Source organism: Mastigoproctus giganteus, chromosome 3 (assembly GCF_048544385.1).
Source record: "Mastigoproctus giganteus isolate SK-2022 chromosome 3, ASM4854438v1, whole genome shotgun sequence".
NCBI classification, from domain to species: Eukaryota; Metazoa; Arthropoda; class Arachnida; order Uropygi; family Thelyphonidae; genus Mastigoproctus; species Mastigoproctus giganteus.
Genome location: NC_143577.1, coordinates 21,629,843 through 21,651,073, shown reverse-complemented (window position 1 = coordinate 21,651,073; position 21,231 = coordinate 21,629,843). Strand labels below are relative to the sequence as shown.

General features: G+C 39.8%; 1 pseudogene across 3 annotated transcripts; it reads left to right on the top strand.

Annotated features, from left to right (window-relative positions):
- Positions 1-2,795: 2,795 nt before the first annotated feature.
- Positions 2,796-16,077, top strand: LOC150087792 (innexin shaking-B pseudogene; annotated as a pseudogene). 3 transcript variants are annotated; one of them, XR_016546726.1, is made up of 2 exons: positions 2,796-2,977; positions 12,780-16,077. The product of XR_016546726.1 is annotated as an innexin shaking-B pseudogene, transcript variant X2 (transcript). The 3 variants fall into 3 exon arrangements; XR_016546727.1 differs by lacking the exon at positions 2,796-2,977 and adding an exon at positions 7,132-7,171; XR_016546725.1 differs by lacking the exon at positions 2,796-2,977 and adding an exon at positions 7,547-7,635.
- Positions 16,078-21,231: the final 5,154 nt, after the last annotated feature.

Here is a 21,231-nt window from a genome sequence, read left to right as displayed (position 1 = left end):
CCGTAAAATCCAGTACACAGCGGGACTTATATTCCAACATATGCCATCGGGAAGCGTTCCCACAAGACAGGATTGTTGGTTCTGCTCGGATGAGCAGCAGACAAGTACGTTGCGTGTTGTCTCAAAGGACCTCCTTAATTGCTTGTTGCAGTGTAAGTGAAGGTTGTCTCGAAGGCAGATTAGAAATTAATATCATGGGCCATCCGACAACCTCTTAAAATATCATCTGTAAATATTTTGTTGTCTTTTAATGTGATCCTATACTTTTTGATAAGGCAGTGTACACCACTCGCATTATTTGCAGTTCGGAGCGTCCTTAAGGACTTATAGAATATAAAATAAATAATCAAAAATTGTGGGTTGGTCTTTTTTTTCCATACAAATTGTATTGAAAAAAAAGAAATATTAATTGCTCTGGAGATCAGTTTATCCGATTTTAATGGGTTTGGGTTGGTTCAACAAATCTTTCTCTATGAACCAAATATAAACTTTCGTGAAAATTCGTCCACTGAGAGGTCCTCTCTTATATGCGAACGGACAGATAGACAGACAGACGGATGGATGGACGGACATGGTGAAGACAATAGGCGCTTAGCATATACACTGAACGATCACTGATTCATGACCATCGAATGATGTCTGAAGATGGCCGTAGGATCTGCAGCTATTCTGTCTACAAGGCTTTCCAGTTTCGTAATAGATGACGGTTGGTTGTCCATACGCCTCATTTCCCGTTCCAAATCATTCCAGAGGTGTTCAAGAGGATTGAGGTCAGACGAATTTGGAGGCCAATGAAGATGGGTGATATCTTCATCGTGTTCCTCGAACCACTCCATTATCGTCTTGGAAGATCCAGTTTCTGTCCTGGAAAAAATTGAAGCATGGCAGGGTGCACGTGGTCTTTTAAGAACTGCCAGTAAACCGCACCAGTGAAACGTTGCTCCATACGCCCCAGGAGTCCTGGTTCTTGCCAGCAAAGCATTCCCCATGTGAAGCAATCACCGCCACTGCCTGGATATTGAGCACCATGCACGATGGGTTCATGGACTCGTGTTGCTTGCACCACACACAAGAAGGCACCCGTCGGCGTGTTGCACCAGGAATTTGGACTCATCCGACCAGCACACTTGTTTCCAGTCCTCCAGCGTCCAACCAGCGTGTTGTTGACACCACAGCATTCGCCGTCGACGATGGTCAGCAGTGATAAGAGGGTGTCTCTTTGGTCGTCTGCTGTAGAACTCCATTCGTCTGAGTATATAGCGCATCTTCCTTTGGGATATTGTTCTTACATTCTCCATGTTGTAATACGATATCAACTGTCGTACAAGGACCTGACATTGAGCCTGCACCCTTCGTTCCCCAACATCCACCTTGAATAATCCTTTACAGTTCTGTCGGTGGGAGGTGGTTTGACCCTTTCAACACCATCTTAACACCTTAACATCGTACACCTTAACCACAGTGAGCCGTGAGCAGTCGACAAGACGTTCCGTAGGAAGCTGTTCGGCTTTTTATGTTGCAAGCTATGGAGCATAGTCCATTACGGATGGGACGGTCATAATTCCCTGATCACTGAGTGTATATATGTCCATTTTTGACTATCCTCTGCCTCCTATCTTTTAGCGAGCACTTGATCTAAAGAAGGATCTTGCCAATCATTTCAGTTTTCTCCAGTTTATATAATAACCTTTCATGGGAAAGCTATCAAAAGCTTTACGGAAGTCCAGGCAAATAATGTTGAAGTTCTTTCTTGCATCCAACTGAGATTTCGTCATAATAATTAACCATATTGGTCAAGCAAGAATTCCTCCTCACCAACCCATGCTATGATCTCTGATTAAGATTAACGATTCGAGAACTTAGGATTCTAATAAATAAACTTTTACCTTAGCTGAGGATGCAATAAACCAATCGGCTTGTAACAGAGGTGGAAGAATTGATTGACAGAGGTCAATCCATACTTCCAGTTCAGACTTCATCAATAGTGAAAGGTCAATTGGTGAATTCTGACTGCGTAATTTTTTTTGCATTATCTTTGATTATCGTTCATTCTTTAAATGTGGAATAATCCTTTTGCATTAAGAGCAAAATGTTGAATTCAGAGAGCATATTAACTGAATAATAAGTAATTCTACGAAATATGATGTCTAATGATGACCTCGAGTTATTTATACTAAATGAAAATAACCGCTCTTCGGGGGGGAAATCCTTATCTCTTGTGGTTTGCTGAATGCATCCCAGATAATTGGACTCTTTTTCTAAGAAAATAACACGATCCCCAGTATTGGTTATCTCCTTGGCCGGATTTCGATAACACCTCAGCGGATGTGGGTTTCTCAGACAGCATGGCAGAAGCATTTCGGGGAAAAAAAATTACTCAGATGATCGGGAGTGGTAGGCATCCCGTTAAGGTTTAAGTTATTAAATTAACGAATGGCTGCAACAGCTAATGGAAGTTTCGTTTCCTACTCAAGAATGTCCCACGTCCTCAATCAACTGGTACTTAGAGCCCAAACTGGTTTAGAAAGTAATACTGAGATAGTTTAGAAGAAATCAGGTCATTAGCAGTGAATTCAGTGCTGCGACTGTCCAGGCCCAGTTTCCTGTGGACAAGGGTACTTCCTGCTGGGGACATCGGAGCTGTAAATATTTTGATGGGAGAGAGCTATTTCTAAATCGTAAAATCCACCACTGGTGAGGGCCGGTTCATACATTTCCTGTTTCGAATAACCAGTGAGAGTTTCAGTCCTTTTAACATAGTTTCTCTCTCTCTTTCTCTGTAGTTCAGAGAAACAACCAACTTATTTGAATGAATGTAGCTTCATTTCTTTGAAGCTGGTATTGGCACGAAATTATCGGGTTCAGCGCTCTATTACAGATTGATCTTTGATAATTTATGCTGTTTCCGTTTCGCCCCACGACCTGTGACCCAAAAGCAGCGACAGGTGTGCACATCCAACAGCAGATGGATAGAAAGGTGAGTGCAGTTCTCTCTCGTGTGTGTGTGTGTGTTATAAGGACTGTTTTAATTGTATTAATAAACTAATAAGTTTTTGAGTTCTTTTTTATGGTAAAGACTAAATTACGAATCCAATATAAGGAGTTTTTTTATGAAAATATTGCTATGATGCTAAAATGCAGTTAATGTGACGTACTTTATAGCCACCAGATGGCAGTTTTAATAACCAATGAAAATTAATAAGAAAAATACATCTTTGGTATCGATCTCATTTTTTGAATATTAATATCAATTATGGTTACGATGCCTTTATAAGTATTTCCAATTCTTAGAAGACGAATTCTTATATATGGATGAATATTTTAGAAATCTATCTGATTTAGTTTGCCTACGTACGTATTAACCTAATAATTAGTATATCATTAATAATAATTAATTTAATAAAATAACATAAATCTATTAATTTATGTTATTTTTTTTTGTCTGATGGATACCCATTTCCGTTACTAACTAAATTCTATAAATGGACTAACGACACTGCATTTTATAGCAGAAGGAACGCAACCACCATAATGGACATATAAGTTAATTGAGAGGATAAGAATAGAAAATGAACTACAAACGGAGATTGAAACTACGAAAAACGCAGAAAATTAGGAGAAAATTATAAGAAAGTACTTATTGTTGAATAATTCATGATTTCAATGTCTTCTTCGGGAGTCAACCATCGAAATCACAGGATAGATAGCAAAAAATTGGGTCTCTGTTTCTGTAATAGGCCCGCTTTTTGCTGTCTATCCTGTGATTTCAATGTTGACTCGTGTAGAAGTTGAAATCATGAGTTATTTAGCAATAAGTACTTTCTTATTATTTTCTCCTAATTTTCCGTAGTTCCAAACTTCTTTTGTGGTTCATTTTATATTCTTATCCTCTCAATAAACTCATATATATATATATATATATATATATATATATATATATATATATATATATATCAATGGTTTGTAAAAAGCAACCATCTCAAAAGTAAATAATGAATGGAAGACTAAAGGAGAATGTAGTTCAAAAAGGAAGAAATGCGAGAGAAATTAGGAATTCCAAGAAGGAGACTGTAGTATTTAAACCGAACTATGCATCAGAATAGAAGGTCCATTGAAGCAGTAAATGTCTGAAGAATTCAATTTAGGCAAAGAAAGATCGATTTCTACAGAAAGCCACTTCTTCTGTTAAAAATCGAAAAATTTGACCGAAGTAATGCCACCAACCCCAAGACAGGACTATTGAGCAGTAGAAAAAATCATGTGCTCTCAATTTAGTCTCGATTTACACTTTTTTTTTACCAATGTTAAAGTGAAAGTGTGACATGAACCTTGTGAAGCCATGCACCACTAAAGAGACTGGAAGTGGTATCATGGTACGTGGTATTTTCTATTAGTACCGACCAGGTCTGCTGAGACGGTACATCGCTGTTGTCTTTCTCTTGGTACTGACCAACTTCACCCTACAGTACTTTATTATTATCCAAAATGTGATGAATTCTTTCAAGACGACAACGCAAAAATCGTATCTGAATGGTTCGAGGAACATTTTCAAGATTTCCAACGTCCGCCCTAGCTGTTAATTCTCTAGACCTGACTCGAGTTAAGAATGTCTGGGATGGGCAGATATTTTCAGTTGGAAAGGGCATTTGCTGGCTTCCCGGTCTCTATCGACCACGATACAGCAGCTGACGAATATTCTGATGTCCAAATAGTCAAATATGGAGCTAAACTCCCTCGGATACTTAATGGAATCCATACCACAATAAGTACAGGCTCTAATTCGAGCAATGGGTGGCCTACTACATTGAATACAGCTTCTTAATTTTTTGGCCAGTTAGCGTACTTTCCCTTGTAGGTTTTATGATTTTTCCCTTTATTTAAGAAACAACTTATGTAAAGTGTAGATGTAGTATATCGTTCATTGTTTTCTTGACTTAATGCAACGTCTGGACATGGTGGTATTCCAGTTGAAATTACTTTGTCATAGTGCCCATATACTACTTTACATCCTGCTGCTATTATTCCCCTCGGCAGTAAATATTTTGATTTTTTAAAATTAAAATAATTCAGTTTATTTTTGTGTAGATCTATACGTACCATCAGTAGACGATGATAATAAATGTCCGATTTTTTTTTTCAAAATTGCAATAAACAAGGAAATGATATCTTAACATTTATAGCTAAAGTTATTAACTTTTTTTTTCTCTGAAATTAGGAGCTTAAGGAAGTAAGGTACAGGTTATTCCACGCTCCACTAAGAACACACCTGCCGTACCTAACTACAGAGGGTTCTACGTAGATCCCCCTTGCTATTAAATATGTTTAAATTGGCTACGTTTACTTTTTGTATTTAAAAAAATGAGTATAAAAAATGGGGTTGAGCTAATACCACGTATGCATAAATAGATAGACTTGTTCAGTATTATTGTACGCATGCGCGCACAATAATAATGACTTATTTCGTTCTCAATTACTAAAGCTCAGTCACAGTTTAACGCGCTGAACTTACTAATGAGTAACCCAATAGACGTTTCTTGGCTTCGTTCTAAGTTCTTCATCAGGACACGAAAGCGTTAACTTTTTCACACGGCCTTCCAGTCTTATTGGAAACATCCATAAGCCGTTCCTTGATTGCCCAGTATTTGCCATTTACATCAACATATCCTTGCGAGATTTTGATGTACAGGACTTATAAAGTGCTTGTTGCTTTTAAACTTCAGTAACTTTGAATCTCCACATTGTATACTTCATCATTGTGCCCATCCTTCATTCCACAATTCTAAATCCAATTTTCTTTCCAAACTTGATCGAAAATCTTCAATTGCTGATTGGGTGTTTGTCTACCGGTGGAAAAGGCCCGGGTTCGAATCCCGTCGATGACACGAGGAACTTTAATGGGGTTATTTTCACTCCGTGGCTGAGTTAGTCGGTCTCAGGCGTATCAAGGTTTTACCCCCAGAAACTGGGGGGGGGGGATTTCGTCCAACAAAACAGGCAAATCGACCAGAGAACACACGCAATTTACAGATACAATACACATGAGTAGATGTAATCAATTTCTGCGTGGGTTGCAGAGTGGTTATAATCACCTTTCTCCCAAAACTGGGTAATAAAAGATTCGGGTTCGAATCCAGTCAATGACACACGGAATTTTCATGCATAATAAGGTTCCTGATCTCCAGAAACTCTGGTTTTTCATCCAGCAAACCGACCAGAGAACACACGCAATTTATGGACATATTGCATACGGACAGATGAGATTGTTCTCGGATGGATCTAATATGACAAGTTTTTTGTACATTGAGCGTCTTCTGTGGCCGGCTTCCTGGTTTGTGGGATGAAGAACTCGTTATTCTACAGGAAGAAGAAGAGGCCATGCAAGTTTCGCTACTGACTAATTCTCCACTGTTTAAAAAAGCCTATAAAAATCCCTCCTCTCCTTCTACTGGATTCGGACAAGACACTATAAACTAAACTGCAAAGATTTTACTGGTTATAGGGCAACATCTGGCATTGAAATATAAAGAACATACGCTGATCGACTGTTTATGACAGCAAATACTTGTCGTAGTATGTCCAAGGCTATTGACACACCAGGAACATTAAAAACTACACAAACAGCACAGATGAAGCTGAACTTAAAGAGTTTTAGTTCTGAAATGGAGTTTTTATTTGGGTTTTAATATGAACTGCGCATTATGAAGGCTATAACGCCATCCATCATATACGGGTAAAGATTTTCCACCGGTCTCATACGTCATTGACCACAGTTCTCGTAAAACACGCAAGCAGTTAATTTTCCACTGATCACGTGATCTATTACTCTGATGAGTCACGCTCTGACAGTGAAACAGACTTCTATTTAATGTTACGAAATCAATAGCCTGTTCATTTGCCAACTTAACCTCTGAGAAAAGAAATCGAAACGTACGGGCGAATGTCGAAAATGCCTCGGGTCTGATACTCCATGTGCAGCGTACCTTAGAGAAGGGGGGGTTGATGACTCACGCGCAGTTATTGACATGTATGCAGGTGCTATAGTTTTACTGACCGTTTAAATGAGACATACGTCGCCGCAGGAAGAACAGAAGGTACCAATGCGTTAATCCTTCTGTTCCGTTCTTCCATAACACATTTTTCGCGCTTCGATGCACCACCGGGGACATCGCAGGTAAGAAAAAAAAAATCCCTATCCTATTGTTACGTAATAATCATCCCTGCCGTAGCGTGTTTGTCTGTTTCAATGTGCTTTTGTGAATGTCTTTTGCATCCCCCTTCATCGGACAATCATTCCGGGAACTCGAAATGACACGAAATCCCTCCCTCTCCCCTCTTGGTTTCAACCTCCCAAACATCAGATGAATATTAATTCGCCTCGGAGCTTGCTTCACTCGTTTGTCACGGTGTACTCCTTCCCGCTGTACAGTCGGCGTGTACTCTTCCACCGCTACCTAACTGTAAACCACCTGCCAGACATGTTTTCGGTGTGGTGCGCACAGCGTACGTCACACGGAAATATCGCGAATGGAGGTGTGTTGTGAAAAAAGGGGCAAATGTAGTACGACCGTCGCTGGGATATTCTGCGTTCGCCGCTTTGTGACCTGCGGAATAATTACATACTCCCTTGACCCCATGGTAAGTTGCTGTTTTTTTTGACGAGACTGTTGTAATTATTATTTGGGGTACTGTACCCCTCTCTTCTGTGTCTCACGGGAATGTATGGTTATTAAGATGGGTTCGATACTGGGAACTGTTGGGTTTCGTTTTTATGCGATCTATTGATTCTCTCCCTCTCTGGGATCAGATGGGTCTTCTGTAGACTCAGAGTTCTGCATGAATATGACGTCATACTTTCCATACAACGAAGTTTGTTGTGATGACCCTTTTTTTATAAATATGTAAGCGACAACTGTTGAACGTATAAAATAATTTTAATATTTATTTCATCCCATCTTGGAAAAGTGTGGTCCACAGGATTAAATTTTGTAACCTCCTTTATCTTCAAGATAGCCCCTGGAGAAAAATTTAAAGGGTCTTAAATTTGTTGTTGTGATGTCGATGGCCTTTCAATAGGTCCACGACAATGTACACAGCCCACAAGACATTTTTTATCCAGATATCGTGGTGCAGAATGAGATAAAGATAGGAGAGAACCATCCATCCTCTAATGAACTTCTGTTCCTTGAAGACGTCAGTGTATTTGTGTAAATTGGACATATTTTATAGTCTGTTTCAGTTTTTCTGGATGAAAAGTCGGTAATTTAAGGAGGAAAATCTTGACCCTACCAAGACTGATCAAAATGGGTCACGTGTGAAGACTTCTCATAAAAGTTCCTCTCCCCTGTCTACACTGATCTCTTTATATATAATTACAGTGTTTCATCACTTTTGGCCCAACGTGTACATTTGAAACAGTTAGCGAAGCACTTCAAACTCTTAGCAGTTTGGAAAGTGTTTATAGTCACTGGCAGTAATTGTAGTTTGACTTGTATTCCATTTCAGGACATTACGTGAAGGAAAAAACCTTTTGCTCGTTTAATACGTCAATGATTGTGTCTAGCAATTTCCAAATATATCTCTTCGCATTTCGCGAGAAAAGCCTCATTGACTTATCGACGTCATAATGTCACTTGTACGAGGAGAAGAATGACTTAAGAAGCACAGACTTCTCAAAGTTAAATCTACTTTACGATCAGACAACCATTAAGACTAATGTGACAAAATCTTCAGCTGTCCAAAAGAAAGTACTATGAGTCATTTAGTAAGATGCAAGGAGTTTAACAAAAGTGAATCCATTATGTTCAGTCCATGTGCAGTCCTAATAACGTACTTCTTACGTGCAAGGTGAGATGGGGTTGTTACCTCCTCATTGTAATCTCTTTGATTAGAGGGAAGCTTAAAAAATTACGGGGACAGGACATCTTTCTAAGAAATTGGATAAACCTTTCTTCTAGATCCAGCAGTAAACTTCACGAGACATACTGGATGGCTTGAATATCTTGAAGACAGCATTGGCTAATCCTTAATGGTTACATTATTAGGGAAAAGTACGTTCTCCAAATGAGGAAGGTTTCTTATAAAAACCACACGAGTTTGGTCAGACAGATTTTATATAATATACTGACAGCTACTGGATAGTATCTCATTGTGTTCCATTTAATTTTTACCTGGGCAGGTGCACAAACATCTTCATAGCACACTCACCCACACCTGGTTGAATATCCTGTGACGTCCGATTCTCGAACATTTCACCTTTCCGTTGTGACGTCAGAGGATCCGCCTTCGTGGAGAATTACACACGGAAGATTTGTGTTTCAATCGCGTGTAAAATTGGACAGGTTCCCCGAATTTCTCGCTTAAATCAGTTCGGAGTACACAGTTTGTATGTGAGGTAAAGTGGAAGGATTTTCCAACTGAAGGTACTAGATGAAAGGAATTGAAGATTTTAAATATGCCATTCCGGATCTGTAAAAATACTAAATACAATCTGTGGATAACCAGCTGCTCTGCTTCCACACCTAACTGCGCACAATGTCATTTCCCTAACTAGAGTGCGAGACAGTTTACTCAGTATCTTCTGTTTTGTGTATTCCAGTTTCTGGAAGGTACTGGCCGTATGGATTTGTAAGTATTTTTATTGGCCACGAGCATCGTTAGACTATGAGAATGGATTGATGTCCCTTTTAATCAATTTTCTTAAGAACGTCAAACTGATGAGGGACAAGCCGAAAATTGATGCATATAGAATCTACATTTCTAAACTGAATATGTTCCAACGAATAAATGGGCTATTCTCCAACTCTGCACTTCAACTAATTTAATCAACTCAGAATCGACTGTAATCTAAAACTTTTTTGTGTTTTTGTCGGTGAATATACACTGATGGACAGAAATTAAGGTTTTAAGGCCTTTTGGTACAGGATATTTTGCATTATGGAAGTACAGATTATGAACTTATTGGTAGGTTCCATAAGTAATTATGAACTATTGCTGAAACACGGAGATTTGCTCATGAATTTGATTATTTCACAATCATAGCAGGCTCAGATTCAGTGCATCAGAGTTGTTATGGCATTGAATTTATCCTTCCAGTAAAGCAATTTGTAATTAATGAAAGTTAATTGCGAGGGAGACGTTCTGCAGTTTGTCATCTTATCAATTAATGAAATTAAGGTCCAGCACATGAGAATTTTTTTGTGTGTGTAAGTTATTTCTTAAAATATTAACACCTCGATCTAAACTTATTATAGATTGGCTACGTTTCGAAATTCCACCAAACTCCGTCATCAGGCCTCTAGGTGGACAGTCCAACCCTAATATTTTGTCATAAATATCATTAGCATAACTAAAACTGTAATTATACAGGTATTTGTTATTATCTGTACTTTCACGAATTTCTTTGACAAGTACATTAGGCATGATCATGGGGCCCAGCAGGATATTTTGAAAGGGGTAAGAGGAATAAATATCCCATTTTCTTCTTCTACTAAGAAAATGGGATTTCTTGTTAAAGATTTTGCAGTGGGAAAGAATTCTATTTACAACAAAAGTAAATATTCAACGCCTATCATGTCTTCAGTATTGGATTAGGGATGGTACATTTAAAACCGTGCCCACAATTTTTTTTAATTAGTTATATACGATACATGCACCCGAATTATTCCCTTAGTTGACGTGTTGATGACGAATAAGAGTAAAGACAATTATAAACGTTTGTTTCAAGATATGATTGGCTTTGCCGAAGAAAATGAAATTGAATTGAGACCACTGGCCATATTAACTGACCTGGAATTAGCTGCAATAAATGTCCCCCAAAGGTGAGATCCCTAACGTCTCTAATAAGGTTTGTTTTTTCCACCTGGGACAATATGTTTGGAGAAAAATCAAAAAAGTGGACTGACATTTCAGTACGGCACCGATGAAGAATTTCGTTTGCTGCTTCTACATTTGTGTGCCTTGGCATTTATTCCTTCTGGTGAGATACCACAAGCATTCAATGTCCTGAAGCCACATTTCCCGAGGGAAGCTAGTGATGTGATAGAGTGGTTTGAAGACAATTATATATATAGAAGAATTAGATGGATAATGGTACGGTAATTCACGCTCCACCATTATTTCCACCCAAATTATGACCCATATACGATTCCATTCAACTGGGAATTCCACTCACCCAAAACAGTGTTGACGTTTGTTTTTATTTGGTTTTTAGGAGCATTAGCAACTAAGGCCATATTGCTCCGGGGATATGCGGTGGTCATTCCCTGATCTTTCCGCATCCTCCGTATTTGGTGGTGACGGGCTCGAACCCCGGTCTAATCAAGAAGCGTGTGCTACGCACTGCTGCTCCTTCCCACCTGGCTACGGAGGCGCCTAACAGTGTTGAGGCTTGGCATAGAAGATGAGAGTGTATAGTTGGACGAGCACATATCGGCTTATATAGGATCATCGAGGAATTTCAGAAAGAACAGCAACAGGTCAATAACCAGGCTGAATGCGTACTTGGTGGTGGATCCTGTCCAAAACGCAAGAAGGTGACAGTCGAGAGAGAAACGAGAATAATGATGGTTGTGAACGATCGTGAAAATAGATCTGTGATGGATTATTACCTTCGCGGTATTGCTCACAATGTATCTCATATACTGTTTGCATAACTGCAATGTCCAGTTCCATGTGTTCAAATAAATTTTTTTTTAGTGGCCGTTTTGATTACATGAATTTTATTCGTTTTAATTCGGTTCCATTTGGAGAGAAGGAGGCCCAATCTGCTATCTACAGTGACCCTTTCAAATAAACATTTCTCATTCGGTGTTTTAGGGTATATTCAGTTACTAATTATAGGGTCATTTCTCATTAGTATTTAAGCCTTAATCCTCGTCCCACAGAAGTATGATTATGGGGTTTGGTGGAACAGGAAACATAGCCAATCTGTATTAAGTTTACATTGAGCGGTTAGCATTTCAATAAATAACATATAGAAGGTAGTCATTTTAAAAGAAAACTCATAAAAATCCCAACTTCCAGTAAAAGAGTACTAGAGACATTAAATTTACAAGTAACATTCTTTATTATTTGAAGTTGAATGATTTACTACAAAAAAAATATTAAAATAAGCACCAGCGTGGTCATAGCATAAATCGGCATACTCAGAAACACTGCCTGCATTATTGGGAGTGATGTTGGAAATGACGTTAGATAGGGTGCAGGGAAGTTTCAGGTGCTGCGTGGGGATTTCCATACACCACAGACTACACCTACTCAGTCACATGAACAGCCTCGTCAAAAAAGAAAGCCAGTGTAACATCTGAGGTGCTTCATCCATATTTTCTATTATGATCGGCAGTCTGGTGGCAAAAGTCTGCATGACATGCACTTTTTCGGAGTTTGAAGTTCCTCGCCGGTGCATGACAACGCCGTATGAAATTCACATTAAACGGCGTAAGATAGAAGTATTTGGCCCAGAATCTCGCAGTTCTTCTCTTGAGGATGTGCAGCTCTGCATTGGGTACACGCTGGTGATCTGTTACACTTTATTGGCTTGCTTTTCGAACTGTCCACTTTTTACCAACTTACTGTGTAGGCCACGTAGATGTATCAGTTCCCTGGTTTTCGATTGAAGGGGGTGTGCGTGTGCATGAAAATGGTGATGTGAATGCTGTAATTCGTGTCCGTAATGTCAATGTTTTCTGCTTCTCCCCTACCCTTAATTTCACTATTTCTCTGTATTTGAACAATAAACCCTTGTAACGCCCCTTTTGTAACAGTTCTCTCTATTTATTTAGGGAGAAATGAGTCGTTCTGCAGTGGTGTCGTCTTGCCACAAGCCATAATGGTTATCGTCGCTGCCATCCAAAGAGTTTTCCTTACGAGCTCTCTTTCCGTGCCTTAGAACGACGATGTTGGATGTCTTCGGAAGCCTTCGACGGCTCTTCAAACGGAGAACGATAACCATCGACAACACCGTCTTCCGCCTCCACTGGCTCGTCACTTGCGTTGTGTTGACGGCGTTTAGCATAGCTATCGCCGCCCGACAGTACGTCGGCGATCCAATCGCTTGCACCAAGGTCGACAAAGTCTCCGTAGAGTTGATTGAGATGTACTGTTGGATTCATGTAACCTTCACGATCCCGTCAGCCTTCAGGAAACCTGTGGGGGTCGACGTGCCTTATCCCGGAATCGAGAACTCCGCCAATAAGGACCGGAAGTACTATGCCTACTACCAGTGGGTGTGTTTCGTGCTTTTCCTGCAAGCCATTACCTTCTACGTTCCACATTACCTGTGGAAGACCTGGGAAGGAGGGAAAATGGGGGTGATCAGCCTCGGAATGCACACGGCCATGGTGTCGGACGAGGAGATGAAGGTCAAGAAGAAGACGCTGATGGACTACCTCCTGAGGAACCTTCGCCGCCACAGGATGTACGTGTTTAAGTACTACTTCTGTGAGTTTCTGTGTTTGGTGAACGTTGTGGGCCAGATGTACCTCATGAACCGCTTCTTCGATGGAGAATTTCTCACTTATGGCATCAAAGTAGTCCAGTTCGCCGAACTGGACCAGGAGGACCGCGAGGATCCGATGATGTTTATTTTCCCCAGGATGACCAAGTGCACTTTCTACAAATACGGCCCTTCGGGTGACATCGAAAGGTACGACGTGTTTTGCCTCTTACCTCTGAACATCCTTAACGAGAAGATTTACCTCTTTCTCTGGTTCTGGTTTATTTTCCTTACAGCCATCACCGCTTGTGTAGTCTTACTCCGCGTGGTACTGATCCTGATACCGCGGTCTCGCGCTCCCTTTCTTCACGCCAGGTGTCGTCTCGCGTTGCGTGACCACGTCGACGCAATCGTGAGACATACCAATATTGGGGACTGGTTCCTGCTTTATATGCTGGGAAATAATGTCGACTCCATTTTCTTCCGGGACATCGTAACAGATCTGGCAAAGAAAGTCAGGAGGCAGAGTGAGGGTGAAAACGTGGTAATATGAGCGTCCAGTGTGGAGTGTTTAACGTGACTCGTGTCATATTGTGTTCAAAGAACTTCCTCTCTATAATCAGGAATATTAGAAACCACGCCGGTGGACAAAATCAAAGCAATCATCACAAAAGCCAGAATAACTGTGAGGCATGCGCGGATTCGAGCAGGAGTCAAGATTTATCCTATCCTCCTATGAAAAGAGTTTAATTTTGTTTGGGTATCTCAACTTTGTAACAGTATTTATGATGTTGGCTATCATTATTTTGTCCATCAGTGTAGGTAAATATCTCAAAGTATGTATATAGCGTGTATAGTAAATTTGTGTATTTATACTACCGTCGTACATACATAGACGTATACAGTTGGAGTAGATGTACAAGGAAAGGGGTTTTTAGCTAACGCTACGATTTTGGTAAACGTACAGCCAACCAACCTTTCATCAGGGACACAATACGTTTTTTTGGCAAAGTGCCAAGCTTGTGAGTATTGCGCAACCCTTTGATGTTTATTACTACCTGAAAACGCTTTTCTTATTCGTCTCTCTGTTTCTGAAATTGTATAAAATTGGGGATTAGAAGTAGCCAATGGTAATTTAGTAATCGGGGTCAGTTATTACGGACGAGATGTGATGACCCCATCATCCATTCTAATGAGAGAGCACTCGGCTTCATTGGATTGGCCAGCAACTTGCTTAGAATAAAAAATGCATGCTGAGCAGATGAAACAGCGTTTAATGTGAAACATGTCAGAAAGGAAATGATCTTGGAAACAGGAAATGGACCACTTGGCCATGTACGGTCGGATGCTGAATAAAATAGAAAGAAGGCTCGATATTGGAAGCAAAAGAGAAAAGGGAAATGTTCTATTTATAGAAAAATGCCGACATAGGCACAAACAAGGAAATGGCATCAAAGTAAAAAGTTGTTTACATCAGATTAAATGTGGATAAATGTTGTTCGGATGTGTGTATGCGAAATAGTTTACCTTCTTCGAAAGGTTCAAAGACAGTTATCTAAAAAGATCCGCAGAAAAGAAAAGATAAAGGAAAAAGAGAATTTCAAAAACTTTGTTTTGATGCAAGTTTAACAACAATTCTTTGATTCAAATGTACACGGCCTCGATCACATGTTTTAGAAAACTGGTTTGGAGTGCTTCATCCCAGAAACGCATCCATTATCCAAGTAACCAGTAGCAGTAAATGGAAATGCAAAATAGAACATAAATGAAACAGGACCAAAAATATTCTTCCAATAGGATGAGGGTGTGGCAAGGCTTAACGTTTCGAGGACATTTTTATTCCATCTTTCTCAGAGCTCATGTTTATCTTGGACTGATGGCCTTTATTCTAGAAAATATACCTCTAAAAATCGTACATTTAACTTCAGGCAATAGCTATTATAATGTGTTATATCAATAGATATTGTATTATTATTTGTAAAAAAAAAAATCGCCTAATGTACAGTAGGTTCCAAAATAATGCCTACTGATAAATCAATCAACTCCTGGCTTTCCTGTATCCAGCAAGACAATGTACCGAATTATCTAAAACTACAGAACACGCAGAAAAGAAAAGGCATGGAAATTCGTTAGAACTATGGGAATTAGGGATCAAGCCGGATATGGCCCTGACAGCCGATGAATCCTGTCATATAAATATGAAAAATCTCTAGATATGGAAAGATTTTACAGGGATATTTTATCTCAGGGAATCACATAAGTAGATCTAAATAAACAAGAAAATAGTGACGAAAGATCGTAATATGTGGGAAAATTATAACTGGCCATTTTTTTTGGGAGAAGGGCGCTTGTGTAGGTAGTTCACTGCAAGAATTTTTTTTTTCCTACTAGTGCCTTGAACTGTGAAGTTAAAAATGATAGTTAGTGCCTTGTACATGTCTGTGATGAACACGCAATTCTTATTAACAGAGGTATTCACGAGTTAAAAGGAATACATACTGACGTTTCGAAGACATTTTTGTACTGCCTTCCTCAGAGTTCATATTTGCCTTGCCTCAATTTCTTCCACGCCAGTACTTAATTTTGATAATGAGGATGTATTTTAGCAAGTGGACATTCCAGAACTTGCTCAGATTCTTTGTAGTTCGACCTTTTATCTGATGTTTCAGCTGATCTTTCTGTACAGTTTACGAAGTCAACGATTATTCCTGTTTTGCAAATAAGCGGTGCCTTTGTATGATCATCTTTTTTGCTATGTACGGATAGAACGATTTAGTCTTTAAATAAAAAAAATATATATTAGCTGTTGTAAAAAAGTGTATTTTATTTTTCGAGTATTTTCCAACATACCACAGACAGAAACAAAAGAGAAAAACAACAACTTGTTTGTTTATATACCTTCTTTTTCTCGAATAACAAAAAAACACACGTGTGTTTTTGCATGTCTTCTAACACCAATTTTTATTTTTTCTATAAATCCCAAATGTTCCATTCTATGGCGACTTAGGATGTCTGTGAAACCATCTCCATCTTACATTAATTACAGGAAGAGAGAGAGGGAAGTAATCGTAGAAGGGGGTTGAAGAATGCACCAGTATGCGGATGCGCTTGATGTTTTTTTATCAAGTTGACAAAAGTTATTAATTAATCTATTTTAAGTGGATAGGAGTAATGGTAACTTCCGACATTATGGTCAGAAATATCCAGGAAGAAGTCATCATGGCGTCCTTATGTGATAAATCAATAAAGAAAGAACTGTCAGAATAGACTGACTGATGTGGTCCGTTTGTACACAAACGCGTTTTCTCTTGGTTCTATTTTTTACTCTTGCGAAACCAAATAATACGTGTTCAGTAGATCAGAAACTGTTGCGCCTCCCCTGTTTATTGTGAAAGTTCCAACCTTGGAAGTAGAGTTAATTTCTGTGGTAGTAATGTAATATCCACCAACTTCCGTCACCAAAGACGTTGGAACAGGAAAGGAACAGAAATAAACTTTTTTAGAAAACAGTTTTCCACGCACCTTGAACACCAGCGTTTCAAGGCACATTTCTCTCCACTTTGGAGTTTGTTTTGGTTCAGTGCTGAGACATACAGGACTAAAGTATAGCGCGTTCAAAGATCGGTTGTGTACCCTATGCGTGCAAGCCCTTGCTAAGATGATTCAGAACGACTCCTAAAAGTAGGGGTCCTTTCGAACAGCTGTAAAAGCAAAGAAAGACACACAACCACTCATCTTCCCAATCACCCAATCGCGTAAACCAATCAAATCGGATCTCTGATTTTAAGGTACAGCACTAAGCGGACCGGACTAGTTTCCTGTTTGCTCCATCCACAGATTCCGTCCTTCAAAGTACTTGGGGGGGGGGGGGGGGAATAAGAGTGGGTCGACCTTCTGAATACTTCCGATCACCAATAGCCTTGCGACTTCAACTGCCAATTACGAAATTGGTTTTGGTTCGTTTGTTTCTCAGACATCGTTTCGTTATGTGTCTGATTTATGTCGTCAACGTAAATATCATTTCCTCCCACGTATGAATGCCAATGACAGTGCGAATATGGTAGTCAAAGTATTAGTTATAGCCACCTGGTGGTCATTTTTTAAACTTGAGTCGTGTTGATAATGAAATAAATATGTCTGGTTGGGGACTGTAGTTTTACAGTTATGATACTTTTAAATAAATATTCTGAAATACGTTTTTATTTCGTACTGCTCTGAATTAGGTTCTCGCCCAACGAGAAGATGATAGATAGAAGGAAAGGGTTAAATTCTAATCGAAAATTTCACTAGCCAACACGATTTTTACATCCAAAAACTTAAATGCTGTTTTTAAGCAATTTTTATGCGTATATTTCGAAAATCACCATGATAGTTTCACATCATGTTACAGTTATTAAATATAGAGGGCGTTACATCACACCAAAATATTCAATTTCGTATAAACATACTGATTTATTTTAACAGATATAAGCTAATTCTCTTAATTTTAGCAATCGATTCTGACCTTCGTTTTCTTGTGATAAACATAATCAGACTTCTACCTATGGTTCAAATTCCAATTTGCAATTTGAAGAGAGCACACTTAGCGTTTTGGTGAGGATTTTTGTAGGCTGTGGCAAAGTTTTCCAAGTGTTAACTAATCGTGACATGTTCTCAGGTTTGTAAATCTATCCTCCAAACAGTAAATCTATCCTCCAAACCACCCGCTGACTAAAGGGAAATTTTCGCACATCTGTTCTACAATTTTCTTTCCTCAATTTGAATTGATGTCCCCTCAGATGAGTAATCTGAGCAAGAGGAAGAATCCCATTAGCATGGAGCTTGCTCAACCCATTCAAGGCCTTATACACCTCAATAAGATCACCTCGCAGATATCTAGTCTCCAAACGCTGTAATTTGCAGAACTTAAGGCTTTCTTAGTAATAGCAACCCTTTGTTCCACTCACCAATCTCGTTGCCCTTCTCTGTACTCTTTCCAGCAGCTCTACATCCTTCCTAAAATGGGGCCTCCAGACCTGCATGCAGTACTCAAGGTGTGGCCTGACCATTGCCTTATACAAGGGGACAATTGCTTCCCTGTCCCTACAAATTGGACTGTATTTTATTCCTACAGTATCCCTACATTATTGGACTTCTGAAAGCACTAGGCTTCGTGCATAAGTCAGATGAATGGCGTTTATTCATAGATGCCTCAAAATTAAGTTTAAAAGCAGTTTTGCTTCATAATGGCAACGAATTTCCATCAGTTCCTCTGTTTCATTCAGTTGGACTTAAAATAAAGTCATAAATGCATGTCTAAGGCTTACCAGGATTATGGTTGGATCATATGCAGTGATCTTAAGGTTATTCGTTTTCTTGTTGGTTGCAGGGTGGTTTCACAAAATATTGTTGTTTTTGTGTTTGTAGGACAGCCATGCGGCAGAAGAACCTTATGTTGCACAACATTGGGACAAGCGGGACAAGTTCGTACCAGAACAATGTAATGTAAAATACACTAGTGTGAAAAACTTAAGGACCAAGACTATTTCTAAAGGTTACAACCACAATTTCAAACGAAACAGCCTGTGGCGATTTCTACGTTCAGTAGAAAGCTGGTGCACATGCAAAAATTTGAATCGTGATTAGAGGGCTCACATAAACAGATAAAAGCAGCAGTTCAGCAGTTATGTGCAAATTACTGAATGGTGAGCACGATTGTTACAGACGTTCGATTGGTTTCATAGAGTGCTACAGACAACGAAATGGCCAGTAAACAACATCTGGAGGACTTTACCCTGGTGTCGAATAATTGGGAAGCTCGAAATGCGAGGAGTGTGGCTGCAGACTTCGGTATCACCCATAGCATTGTCTCATATGCGTGGTCGGCCTTCAGAACGACAGATACAGCTGTTCGAAGGATCAGTGGTGGTCGTCCACGAAAATCGACGCCCAATGATGACCACTATATACTCCTACAGGCCAGGAGGGACCGACACGAGACAGCGGGATCCATTCTAACCAACTGCACAAGAGCACTGGACGCAGGACATTGCGGTTTGCTGTGGCCAGGCGCTTGACAAAGATGAACTGTTTGCCCGATGGCCAGTACGCTGTGTCCGTTTGTACCTGCCCATCGGAGACACCGTTTACAGTGGTGAATCGAACACAAGGATTGGATAGCAGCGCAATGGGGTAAGGTACTCTTTACTGATGAGAGTAGATTCAGTCTCAGTAGCGATTCTGGACGTCAGCTGATCTGGCAAGAGGTTGGCACACGGTATCGTCCCCCAAACATCACTGAAAGTGATCGATATGGCGGTCGAGGTGTTCTCGTCTGGGGAGGCGTTATCTGGATGGACGTACACAACTGCAGATACTGGAAGGTGGTACTGTAACCATGTACGTCTGTTCCGAGGTGCCACTGGCCCCGAGTTCGTGTTTATGGATGATAACGCCATACCCCATCGCACTGCAGCTGTTGATATGCTTTTGGAAAGTGAGGACATTGTTAGTATGGATGGGCCTGTCCGTTCCATCGATCTAAATCCTATCGAACACATATGGGACGCTCTGGGTAGACGCCTAGCGGCACGTGCACGCCTACCAGAAAACCTTCACCAGCTGAAGATGGCGCTGACAGAGGAATGGACGATATTACCGCAAGAACTTATCAACAACATTGTTCTAAGTATGGACAGGCGGTGCAAATCCTGCATCGACATTAGGGGTAGTGATATCTCTTACTGAGGACCACCTCTTCCCTTTGTTCCATCTTTGGCAGTGATGCATTTGTATCATGGCAGTCAGTGCTATATTGCCATTTTTGAATAAAGTCGCTCTGTACCGTTTTGTTTCCTTCATCATTTCTGTATCTCACGAGGTTGCTTTGGTATGCTTTTCACATATCCAGACCACGCCTATGAGAAGCTACAGGTGAAAACCTGACTAGTTCTTAAGTTTTGTACACCAGTATATATTCCTGTAGTGCAATCAAACAAGGTTCTTCTTCCCTGCACATCAAACTTCGATTGACAAAAAATTTCGTGAAGGGACTAGATAAAGAAGGTAACCGGTTTGCATACTTGAGAAATGTGTTTCCTAATTTAACATACGCCGAACTTAAGGAAGGAATATTCATAGGATCCAAAATTAGGAAACTCCTGAAAGACGTGTTTGAAACCCAGTTAAAGGAGGTTGAATTGGTAACTTGGCGATCATTTAAGGCCGCTGGTACATGGTTCTTTGGGCAATAGGAAAGAAGAAAACTATGAAATGTTGGTGTCCAATTCACTCGAGTGCTTCCAAAACATGGGCTGTCGAATGCCATTGAAAATTCATTTTCTTCATTCCCATGTCGATTTTTTTCCCAGAAAATCTGGGAGATGTGAGTAACGAACAAGGGGAGTGGTTTCAATCAAGATATTTCCACGATGGAAATGCGGTACCAAGGTCGCTGGGATCCTGTAATGATGGAAGATTACTGCTAGTTCCTTGTGAGGGAAAGTAAGCAGGAATACAAGAGAAAATCCCTTAGTAGCAAACATTTTTAAGGACAATTACAGGTATGCTGATTATATATTCCTTTATATCCAAAGATGTACCATTTATATCGAAAATGGTACATCTTTTGATGTAGACATGATAGAGACGTTTTATGATTTTCGGAATCAGCGCGTTTATTTCCTCCAGAATCCCATATTTTCATTGCGGAGGTATGACAAAAAATATTTTTCATCAGATGACTCGCACTTCCTTGATTCTAATAGGGAGGGTAAGTGTCATGGTGGTCCACCCACTCTTTCTCTGTAACAAAATGGAGG